We start from the raw sequence: 11620 nt of genomic DNA, 5'->3' as shown, positions 1-11620 counted from the left end.
GACCATTGTTTAAATTAACTGGAGGCCTTATCATAAAAGAATACATTATTTTTACCAGCTGTATGCATTGATGATTACATAATGCCCCATATGATTTCAAATTATGTACACATTCAAAATTAACTGTACTAATGTGCCACGGGGTTATCCCAGCACACACATTCAGTCTTAGACACATTCTCAACACTCTGCGTGTACGGTGCAAGCTGTACAGAAATAGTTTTAATAATATAAACTGGGTCTGGACATGTTTGTTTTCTAACCGATCTACAGAAACCTGATTCCTTATTCAATAGATGTCAGCGTCAATCTATAATGTGACATTGAGCTGCTGCAGGTGAAAACATCTCCCAGTGTTAGAGGAAGACAGGCAATGACAGGCAAAGCATCAGCAAACCACCATCTGTTTTATATATATATATATACAAATATAAAATAAGCTTAATTAAAATACACAATGATAATATTTAGTATTGTGTATGCTGCTCATACCAATGTTGGCCCAAGAATGTAATTTGATAGTTTTTCATAGTAACCAGCCCTTTCTAAAAAAGGTTGGAGGAAAGGTTATTCGTACATTTTTGTAGAGCATTCTTAGCATTTTATAATGCAGTTGGAATCGGAAATTGAAACGCATTCAGGCCTTGAACATCATGAAAGCCTTTGTAATTCAAAATTAATGTATTTATTTTCAAGTCTTTTTATACTGATGATAGGTCATTTTTGACATTCTAATCTCATCGCACACAGCGTTCCAAACATCTTTGCTTCCTCCATCACACTTCCTCCTTTTGGATCTTCTAAAGGAGAAATTCACTTTTTGGAAATCAGGCCGAATAGCTCAATCTACAGTGATGCAAAGTTATCAAAGCAAATGGCTTTTTAATAGTCACTGCCGCAAGAAATCAAAGTGACACACGCACACACACACACACACACACACACACACACACACACACACACACACGTGCATGCTAACTAACACACACACACACACACACACACACACACACACACACACACACACACACGCACACACACACACACACACACACACACACACACACACACACACACACACACACACACACACACACACACACACACACACACACACACACACACACACACACACACACACACACACACACACACACACAGAACATGCACATTCTTGCACTTACAACCCATAGTGTATTGGAAGTAAGGACAAGAAAAGTAGCCTGCTTTAACTCTTTCTAGGAGATTTGAAACTCACTTCCAGAGTGGCGTTACAACCGACAAATGTGCCAACATAAACAATTTTGGATCTTTATCTGTGCACATTAAAGCCTCCAGCTTTGCTTCAAAAATAGCTTGGACATAAAACAAGGGAGAGACAGAGAGAGAGCTATGCAATGACTGGAAACAAAAAAGCACAACCAATAACAACTTGCCCTGGTTTATATAGCCTAGAGCCACCGTACCTTTAAACTCCCCTATTCAAAGTCCTTGGGGGAAACATTAAGCTCAGCAAAGCCACTCAGCTTAGCAGGAAACATGAGAGGAATCTGCAGGGGAGGAATGTACACAATATATAGGCAGAGGAAAACTGGAATCAATAAACATACCAGTCGAACAAGTAATAGCTGAATCAAACCTAGCACCTTTCTGCTGGAATGGACTGTTCCCTGGCTCCTCCTACCTATAAAATAAAATAAAAAATATATATTTTCTACTAATACAGTCCACAGGCTTGGACCCAGGGCCAATGAGCCCTCTCAGTGTGTTTCTTCTTTGAGAAGATCCCATTTCTCCTCTAAACATGTTTAGTTGCTGGAAAAATAGCAGCAAAGTCATTTTAGTAGTATACTTTCCTAGAATGGTAACCAACATTAATCAATACAAAATGTATGAACTATACAGGATAATGAACAAACCAAAAGTCATGAAAGCATAGAGTGTGGTCAAGTTTGATACGATTATCATTAAGTGTACTTAAAAACGAAGGGCCTATTCAAATTAAGTGCAATTAATATTTAACTCCACCTCATATTTAAGTACATATATTTTGTTTAAGTAAGCTAATTTTTTGGATTGCTTCTAGTCTATTCCTTATAAGATAGTGCCCCAAGTTTAATATGCTCAGCCTTTGGGGGTTAAAGCTTATGCCAGGCCAATATTTGAACAATGCAGATTCAAGCCGGGCTGCGGTACAGTTGAACACTTTATAATCGTTATAATCTCTCACAGATTAACCGAGGGACTGTGGGAGTTTGCTTTAACACATCATACAGTGATTTTACTTCGAAACACACATCATGTGGGATGGACATGTGACTGCTCAAAGCCGTGGGGGGCCCTGTGTAATCAGTGTTCCCTAGCATGGACGGCTGTATTGCTGATGGTCCAAGTTATGAAGAATCACATGGGGAGTGCTAGTCATCTCAGCATGGTTCAATTTACATTAAGGACATTCAGCAGACGCTTTTATCCAAAGCGACTAACAACCATTCATACACACGTTCACACAGCGACAACAGCGAGCATCTACCATGCAAGGTGACGAGCAGTTAGGGTTTGCTGTCTTGCTCACTGATACACTAAGCTAGGAGGAGCCGGGGATCGAACTAGCAACTTTGCGGTTTCAAGTCATCCCCCTCTACCTACTGAGCTTAGCCAACCCCAGTCTCCTCCTCCTCCTCCGGTCACTGCTGGGCTTACCCTTGGCGATAGGGTGAGGTGCTTAGTGGTGCATGTGGACCTCAGAGTTTGAGCCTCAGCTGCTGGGTGCTGGCTGGGTGCTAGCTGGGCAGCTTCCTCTTGTTGTGGATCATCAGGCATGGCCTGCTGGGAACAGACCCCATGGACAGACACTGTTCATGCTGCTGGTATTTATATCCTCCAGGAAGTGCTATGGAAAATAATGCATGGAATTATTTTGCTATTCTCTTGTCAAAAGTGCGCAGCTGTTAGTTTGAATATATAAAAAGGTTAACCAAGACGGATCATTGTTTTATCATCCCACATTGGAAGGTTCTGTCTGTTCTTTTAGAGGCTGGGGAATAATTGTTGTTCTTTTTATTAATCCTTGCATTGGAACTTATTGAATCAATTACAGCTACACTGCAACCAATATGCTTAGTAAAACTGAAATATTGACTCAATCATTATTTTTATGCAATTGCTTTATTTAATCCTGAGAAATGATGCCAGACAATACTAAAGAAGGCCCTTTAATTAATGACAAAGACAAACGCACCTATTCAAAGTCCCTGGGGGGAACATTAAGCTCAGCAAAGCCACTCAGCAGGAAACATGAGAGGAATCTGCAGGGGAGCAATGTACAGAATATATAGGCAGAAGAAAACTGGAATCAATAAACATACCAGTCAAACAAGTAATTGGTGAATCAAACCTAGCACCTTTCTGCTGGAATGGACTCGACACTCCAGGCAATATGATATGATTAATAAAACAAAATGATTGACTCAATCATTCTTTTTATGCATGTACTTGTGCATTTATTTAATCCTGAGAAAAGTCTTTCATCAATAACAATAATTTTTAATGATGGCAGACAAAACCAATGACAAACTGAAAAAGACTCAAAGTGATGACAATATTCTTCTTATTTTACCATGAAACTAAAAGTTGTCTTTTGATGGTGAAATGAACAAGACCAAAACAACTGAACAGTAATTAAGAACCCTTATTAATGTCTGGTGTTCTAAATGATTTCTATTCACTGTTACCACTAGTCTCACAGCAGATGAGTGCGCCCAAATAGGCCTACACGTCAGCGAGAGATATAAATACATGAAAACACCTTGGTCATCATTGTGAGTAAACACTGTTAACATTTAAGTTCAACTTTTCAATCTACAGATGTCTAAAATATACTATTTCTCTAAGGATAAAGCAATTTCTAGATCAGCTAGATGTTAAAATGTCACTTTCATATGAAATCTGGCATTTATTAGCTGAACATATTGCATAACACCTATATATTTATATTGTATTATAATCCTTCTTTGTAACAGTAGCAGCGCACCAAGGCCATATTCAGTTCTCTTCTAAACCAGTGCTTCCTCCTCACTCACAAATCGAAACCATAGGGGCATAGGGGATGAAGATGGTCAGCTTGTAGCTCTCCTAGTCTTAATATAATGTCATGGGTTTATTCCAATCAATACCTGGCTGGGGTCAACCCCTAGGTACACAGAGCTTAAAGAAATCTGCAAACATCCAATGGAAAAGCCATGACCCCGTATTAGCCAGTTCGGCTGGAAATGATCTTTGATCAGCAGCACACATGCTGAAATAAAAATAAAGAGTGGGGAGCTCGGGCAGTGTTCGGCGTGCTAGATCATGCTATTTTAATTGAGTGCTGTAAGCTCTCCTCGGGGCAACTTGTGCTGATCACCAATTCTAGATCCTATGCTTCCAATAAGACATTTATGGTTTATAATATTCACACCCCATCATTCCCCCTTGTGCAGTCATCCTTGGGCTACTAGACTTGATATCCTCTTTGAACAGTGCTACTTAGCAGCAGCAACTGTCAAACATAATGACATTCAGGGATAAATATAAACTGGGTTTATTTGCTGCTCCTAATATCAGTTAAAAATCAGTACATTGTTCAGGCGCCTTCTCCCATAATTTGCCACGATGCCAAACCATGTTTAATGCTTGTTTAAATATGCGTTGTGTTTTGTGCAGCTATGGCTATAACTTATTTGGTAGTTCACTACCAAAGTGGCGTCCCACTAGAATATAAAATGTCATGCAGTGCACGTTATGCAATAGCTCACATTAAGCAATGAAAGGCTGTAGGATAACCAAGTGAGTCAACTGTTTGTACCTGTGTGTACAATAGTCCTGCCCTAGTTATCATACATTGATATAACATTTAATAATGCTCTTCTAACACCTCCATGACCTCTAATATTATGCCAATAAATTCACAACCTAATCATCTCACTTTCACCACAGACCTCGACTGAAATATCTCACGTTTCTTGTCATGTCATGTTCCTTATGTGCTATTATAATATTGTATTTGTATAGCTTTGATATATGAGTATTTAGGAGATATTACACTGAAAGCTATTTTGTAATTGGTACATCTATTTCTATCACTATTTGGGATTAACCTTAAGTTAGCCGATACCTCGACAGCAAACAATTGCTGAGAAAACTAGGACACAGACATGGCTACAGACACAGGCCCACACACACGCACATGCACCCACACATTAACACACACACACACACACACACACACACACACACACACACACACACATAAATTTCTTCAAGTGGAGATTACAATTCAGGAAATCGACATTTGCGTACTAATCTCGGTATTCCCAAAGCTGACTCCAGACATTTCCTTTTTTGCCTTTAAGTACCTCCTTGTTTCAGCGAGGGAGCACGGCAGAGTGTAATGGCTGTGTGTTGTTACACCCATTCTTTACAGCTCAAAGCCAGAGGGGGTAGAGACGGAGGGGCCTAAATCCACATGAAATGGATTTCACACAGCGGATACCACGTTTAAACCAGATCGCGTTGTCCTGCGTTTACTCATTCCATAGGATAAATAAGGCATTAATGTGTTTATTTTGGTCTGTTTTCAGTTACCCTCTATGTTGTATGTTTGGGATTCAATATTACTGTTCAAACAAGTGAATGAATAATGGGGATCTAATTTTGTTCTCAAGCAACTTCAGTGAAAGAAAATCCCCCCATTCCCCTTAGGGTTCTTCAGCAGAGGATGTCGATAGTATTCGGTGGAGGTGAAGCAGTTACCTAGGTAACGGCGTCTAATTATTTCTTGTCAACATATACTTGTCAAATATATGTACAAAGAAGAATTGAGCCATACTTTTAAACAGCTATATATATATATATATTTATTTATTTATTTTTATATAGATAGATACTTAAAGAAAGGAAAAAAAAGAGAGGAAACCTGAACTGTGAAAGGGTGTAGGCAGGTGATGGTTTCCAATTAGGATAGAGGGTTTTGAAGAAGGCTGGATGGCTTTTCAATCAAGATAGTGGGGGTGGAAGACACAGTCGAAAGAGAAACATCCCAATGATACTGATAGCATTCTCTCTCTCTCTCTCTCTCTCTCTCTCTCTCTCTCTCTCTCTCTGCCCCCCACTGCAGTCTTTCTGTTAATTGTTGTTGTGTAGTTTATGAGCGAAAACCAGCACAGAATGTCCTTGTTATTCCAATATTTCTACTGCTGTAATTAACAGAAGGGTCTTGGGGGATAGACACAGGTGTAGCTCATTAGCATTCATTAAGTGTGTGTTCCATTTAATCAAGTTCAAATTTCGCACCTGTAATATTTCTGCAATCTGTACAAATAAAAGGGGTCATTTAAATTTGTCCACTGCATGTGTACCTCTACCAAGGCACGGCAAGGCAAGGCAACTCTATTTATTTATTTAACACTTTTCATACACAAGGCAGACTCAAAGTGCTTCACATATAAACATTGTCATGCAATAAAAATAAAATAATAGATAAGTAAAAGAAAAAAGTAAAATAAATAGAAAATAAAGGCAAAAAAGCAATGCAATGTATTTAAGATCAGATCAACAGTCTCTCTGGTATACCCACGTTGGGACTCCAACCTGACCTAAAGGAACTTGGTCCTTTCTCTAGGTCTCCAACCCAGATTCTGGGACTCCAACCCGGATTCTAGGACCCTAACCCAGACAGAACTCGGGTCTCAAACCCTTCAAAGTTCATGTATCTCTCTGATACTCGGGACTCCAACCCGACCTAAAGGAACTTGGTCCTTTCTCTGGGACTCCAACCCGGATTCTAGGACTCTAACCCAGTCTCTCTGGTATCAGATCATTATGGTATGGCTTATGGTACGTTCATTTCGTGTGGGATGGAAGACAGCGGGGGGGGGGGGGGGGGAGATCTTTACAGCTTATGAGCTGTATATCAGTGCTTTTGAACAAGATGGAGTCCATCTTCTTCAAAAGCACTGATATAAGCTGTTGTTTTTTTCTTCCAGCGGCATTTGAATAGTGTGTAAACAAAACCAGTTGGATATAAACAGCGCTTTTGGAAAGATATCAAATTCCTAGGTGTAATCAACAGGTTGTGTGTTGGCGTGAATGGTATTCATATGTTAGAAGATGGTAATTACGGTAACTCTCATATTGGCTGAAAGCTGAATAATACCGAAGTTGAAAATGCTAAAATCGGCATTCTGAATACTAGAGAAAATCCAATTTGAAGTAGGTCACCCACCCAGCAATCGAGAAGCCGAGCATTGCGTTGACATCGAGGGAATTGGATGCAGACAGGTCAATATCCTGGGTGTTGTTATTGGAAAAGAATGAGTTGCACTTAAGCTCTGGCCCAGAAGTTTGTCAATTTTAAAGCCAAACTTCTAGCAGGGGACGTCAGAGGGCCTGAGCCGGACACCAGAAAACATGAGGGACGGGGTTACGCAGTGTTTCCTGTTTAGCTATGGATATATTCAATAAACTCATTCACAAGTACTGGAGAGGAAGGTTTCAGCAGATGATGTCTACTACACAGGTTTGATTTTAAACCTTTACAGACACTTTTCTGAGGGTGTTTGAGTCCGGACAGGACATTTTAGCTTGTCATTTTAGTTTACCAGTACTGGCCAAGGAGGGTTACCAACAATGCTATCTTTTAAGTTCAGTCCTCTTCAGGACCAAAGATTAATAGTTGGCCATATCATGTTTGATGTGGTTCTGCCGGGCAGGTACTTTCCAGTAGAGACCCATTCCGTGTAACGTGCAGCAATAGATCCCTGCCCCCAGAAAGATGATTGGTTAAATGAATGAGAAGCCAAAGGAAACCGAAAATCCAGTTTGCCCAGATTTGATTTGAGATTTTGTCTGCCATCAGACATTAGATGTTCATCGTTGGCTAGCAGTATGTGTGTGTGTGTGTGTGCGTGTGTGTGCGTGCGTGTGTGTGCGGCTGTGCGCATCATTTCAAACCCATTAATACCGATATAATACCGTGTCACAGAATACTAGAAACGACAGCTTGGAGTTAGGGAGCCAAACTACGAGACAAAACGAGGACTTTGATAAACAACCCGTCTCTCCAGAGATGAAGGGTGGATCTGCGATTCCTCCGACAGCATGTTCTTGGGGTGGACCACATTGTGTTGAAGTGGATCGGTTACTGATAAGCGACTCAGACTCAGTTGACTGCATGTGTCGATCTGAAAGGCGTCGTGCCACGAGGACAGTCTAAACGGAGAACTGATGACCCCTGTCATTACCTCTGAAACTTTAGCCAGTGCAGTGGCAGGCAGAATCACCGACCATTTTAGGGCAATAAAGGCATGGCCAGGCGGACAACTTGTCATGCAGGAGAACATGTGCGTGTGGTCCATGTAAAAAAAAAAAAAAAAATCAATATTTCCCCCCCCCCCCCCCCCCCCCCCCTTCAATAATTTGTTTCTTCCATGTGCTGGTGGTGAAGATAGCAATCTGGGTGCCATATCGCAATCTAGGGTGTTATGATGAGCCACATCACACATTCCAACATATTTCTAAATATATTTTGCCATGCGATGGAATATAGCTCACTCTCAAACAGCTGAGTGCTTTGAAGATTTGTCAGTTTCAATCTTCCATCTGCTATGCATCCTATTTAGGTTAAGGTGTTAATGCGAAATTATGTGGATCTCATTGACAGCCTCTCCACGATCTGCAAACACGCTGCTCTGTTGACGCTTCTGCATCGTACAGACAGACAGACGGACGGATGAACAGGCAGATGGATAAACAGGCATGCAGACAAAACAGGCAGACACCTGAGAGGCAGACAGGCAGATAGGCATATTGAACGACATATACAGACAGATGAATTGGCAGACAGATGGAGCAACAGAGACAGACAGGACACAGGCAGCGAGAGCAACACACACAGACAGACAAACAGACGGATAGGATGAACAGAATGACAACACAGGCAGTCAGATAGATTACAGGTAGACAGACAAACAGACAGACATATACAGACAGAGGAATAGGCAGTCACCGATAAGAGACAGACAGGAGGATAAAGAGGGCAGGCAGACAGACAGGCAGACAGACACATGAAGGTAGATGGGCAGATTCAAAGGCAGGTGTAGCGAACATTCTTAGAGCCAGGGCTTTATTTAGTCATAAAGCCATCTCTTTCAGAAGGCCTTTTCAATGGATGGTAAAGACGGCAGGTTAGGGTAAATGGAGGCACATCAAAGAGAACATAGGAGGTGCTTCCCTGCCTTGTCTCGGAGACCCCCGGGAGGCAGAGGGGGAACGGGAGGAACGCAACGTAGTAGAGGAGATTTTTAGCGTCGGCTTATTGAATGATTTCATGCTGCGCGGAGCGGCTTACCTGGCGTATTTTAAACCCAGGCTGCATCTGGAGATACCCGTGTTTGTCAGATCCTCTGCTCGCATTCCCCCCCCCCCCCTCGGTGGCTCTTGAACATAAAAATACATCAGTGCCATGGGTAAGTGTGGGGGGGCGTTGGGTCGGGACCTGCCTCTTATTGGTTTGTCATTTACCCTGCAGAGGTCAGGGCCCGGATGGAGAGCCAGCAGGATATCAGCGGGACTCACTCACACACACTCTCTCTCTCTCTCTCTGCAGTGTCTCCCAGGGTCCGCTGAAAACAGACCCTGACCTGATTGCTGACACCCCCCCAACAAGGGCCTGCTCTTCCCTGCAGGACCTGACACACACACACACACACACACACACTGTTCTGCTAATGCTAATTGGGTGACTTTGCATTTTTCCAAGCGCTTGTGTGTGTGTGTGTGTGTGTGTGTGTGTTTGTGTGCGTCTACTGTCACATTTCATTTTGTGTGTGTTAGTGTGAGTCTCCCATCACATTTTAAAGTCAATTTTATTTGCGGAGCTCTTCAGTCTCAAAGGGCTTCACTGGCCATATTTTATGACACCCCATAACCCATGAACCCCCCAAAGAGCAAGAAAAAACTCACTTAATTATCATGGAAGAAACCTTGAGCATAAAAACGTCTTGAATAACAAATGATCTTTAGTGCAGATACTGCATTTATCTTGTTCAGTAATAAAGAGGTAGACAAAGACAGCGGACAAAGGCAGAAAGTATCGCTGAAAAGAACAGAAGACAGCTGTCCATTCATCCATCCACCCATTTATGTATCCATTCATCTTCTTCCTTTCTGCTTTAAAAGCCATTGGCTTAGGGTTAGATCTTCCTCACTCCCCAAGGCAGTTTTTCCTTTTTAGATGAGTCACCAAAACTTTCCATTTTAGACACTTTCTTAAGAGTCCAGAGAGGACACTGCCCCCGCCAGGATTATTATCATGTTCAGAGGATATATAAGACCATCTCTCACCTGGACAGCTGAGGAGGCACTGCCTTACTGATGCAGTGGGTGGGTGGGACTGCTCTGCTTCTCATTGTTTTTATCCATAACAAACACTGTGTTGACTTTGAAGTCAATACCTCAGTCATATCACATTAGTAAGTAAGTTGTTTCACTATATTGCTGTTTTTGACAAACAAAGCTGGAGAAAAATGGATATGCAGCAGTAGACTCATTTTGTTTTTTTGGGGTTTGATTTACGTTTCTCTTTTAATCTCTCTCTCAGTCCTGGGGAGACTACTTTTGCTTGGTAATGACTAATAGACTTCCAACTGGCATCCAGAAGTTACCTGGCAATCAGCACAGAAGATTTCAGAAGACATTCAAATTGCTGCAGAAAATGCAGAACAATGCAGGAAACGACAACAACATTTTTATTCTTCTGACATTTGAAATCTGGAAGTCTTTATCGCCTGTATCTGGTGAGGAGAAATAAGTGCCTAAATATGACTCATCTCTCATTTCTCCATCTTCCCCTAAAATCTGATCTCCATCTGTGCTTTCATTCATCAACTGCTCTTCTGATTACTCCCTGCTATCCCAAGCTACTTCACAAAACTATGCAATACCCCAATCCACGATAACACAATAAATTAAACTCAATCCAATTCAAATAGATCACAATGATGTCCATCGAGGTACCGTCCAATTAGTTCCTGCTGGGGATTCTGCTAACCATGGGTTGTTATGGCGAAGACCACCATTCTGCTTGCATTTCACTACTGTGTACAAACATGCATTTCATCTTCACAAAATCACATTTGCTTCATGGATCGAGGTCCAGCCGGCACTATTGAACCATCGCCCTGATCTTGGAGGTGAAATGCAATGTCCCAGCCGGCACTATTGAACCATCGCCCTGATCTTGGAGGTGAAATGCAATGTCCCAGCCGGCACTATTGAACCATCGCCCTGATCTTGGAGGTGAAATGCATCCTGGTCCGCCTCAGCTGTAGTCAGAGTCTTGTAGGCAGCCATGGTCCTCTTGGCTAAGTTCCCAATCTTCCAATCTTCTTCTCCACGTATCGAGGTCCTTGTGCGACACTGCACTGAACCAAGCCCATTCTTCCCTGCAGATGGGAGCGCTGGCCCCTTGATGTGTGCGTCGTCTCTAACTCTCTGCCACGGCGTTGGCAGATGTCACCCATGCCAGCGAGTGGCAGAGGAGGAGGATGAAGCCGTCTTTTACATCTCATAGTTCAGATCT

Source organism: Micromesistius poutassou, assembly GCF_964030765.1.
Source record: "Micromesistius poutassou genome assembly, chromosome: 10".
NCBI classification, from domain to species: domain Eukaryota; kingdom Metazoa; phylum Chordata; class Actinopteri; order Gadiformes; family Gadidae; genus Micromesistius; species Micromesistius poutassou.
The sequence above is the reverse complement of the archived record's forward strand: the minus strand, read 5'-3'. Positions refer to the sequence as shown.